Source organism: Falco punctatus, assembly GCF_963210335.1.
Source record: "Falco punctatus genome assembly, contig: scaffold_63, whole genome shotgun sequence".
NCBI classification, from domain to species: Eukaryota; Metazoa; Chordata; class Aves; order Falconiformes; family Falconidae; genus Falco; species Falco punctatus.
The window spans coordinates 15,046-16,253 of record NW_027660083.1 but is presented as its reverse complement, the minus strand read 5'-3'; positions in this window follow the sequence as shown (position 1 = coordinate 16,253).

Genomic DNA, 1,208 nt, shown 5'->3' with positions numbered 1-1,208 from the left:
ATGTAATTGGGTACTGCAGCCGCCCTTTTGGTGGAGCGCTGCTGCCATCTAGCGAAATATACTTGGGTACTGCAGCCGCCCTTTTGGTGGAGCGCTGCTGCCATCTAGCGAAATATACTTGGGTACTGCAGGCGGCCCGGTTGGGTGAGCGCTGCTGCCATCTAGCGAAATACACTTGGGTACTGCAGCCGCCCGGTTGGTGGAGCGCTGCTGCCATCTAGCGAAATATATTTGGGTACTGCAGCCGGCCCTGTTGGTGGAGCGCTGCTGCCATCTAGCGAAATATATTTGGGTACTGCAGCCGCCCGGTTGGTGGAGCGCTGCTGCCATCTAGCGAAATGTAATTGGGTACTGCAGCCGCCCGGTTGGTGGAGCGCTGCTGCCATCTAGCGAAATATACTTGGGTACTGCAGCCGCCCTTTTGGTGGAGCGCTGCTGCCGTCTAGCGAAATATATTTGGGTACTGCAGCCGCCCTTTTGGTGGAGCGCTGCTGCCATCTAGCGAAATGTAATTGGGTACTGCAGCCGCCCGGTTGGTGGAGCGCTGCTGCTATCTAGCGAAATGTAATTGGGTACTGCAGCCGCCCTTTTGGTGGAGCGCTGCTGCCATCTAGCGAAATATATTTGGGTACTGCAGCCGGCGCTGTTGGTGGAGCGCTGCTGCCATCTAGCGAAATATACTTGGGTTCTTCAGCCGGGGTTAGGGTTAGGGTTAGGGTTAGACTGTTAGGGTTAGGGTTAGGGTTAGGGTTAGACTCTTAGGGTTAGGGTTAGGGTTAGGGTTAGGGTTAGACTCTTAGGGTTAGGGTTAGACTCTTAGGGTTAGGGTTAGGGTTAGGGTTAGACTCTTAGGGTTAGGGTTAGACTGTTAGGGTTAGGGTAGTGTTAGGGTTAGACTCTTAGGGTTAGGGTTAGGGTTAGGGTTAGACTCTTAGGGTTAGACTCTTAGGGTTAGGGTTAGACTGTTAGGGTTAGAGTTAGGGTTAGGGTTAGACTCTTAGGATTAGGGTTAGGGTTAGGGTTAGACTCTTAGGGTTAGGGTTAGACTCTTAGGGTTAGGGTTAGGGTTAGGGTTAGACTCAGGGTTAGGGTTAGACTCTTAGGGTTAGGGTTAGGGTTAGGGTTAGACTCTTAGGGTTAGGGTTAGGGTTAGGGTTAGGGTTAGGGTTAGGGTTAGGGTTAGGGTTAGGGTTAGGGTTAGGGTTAGG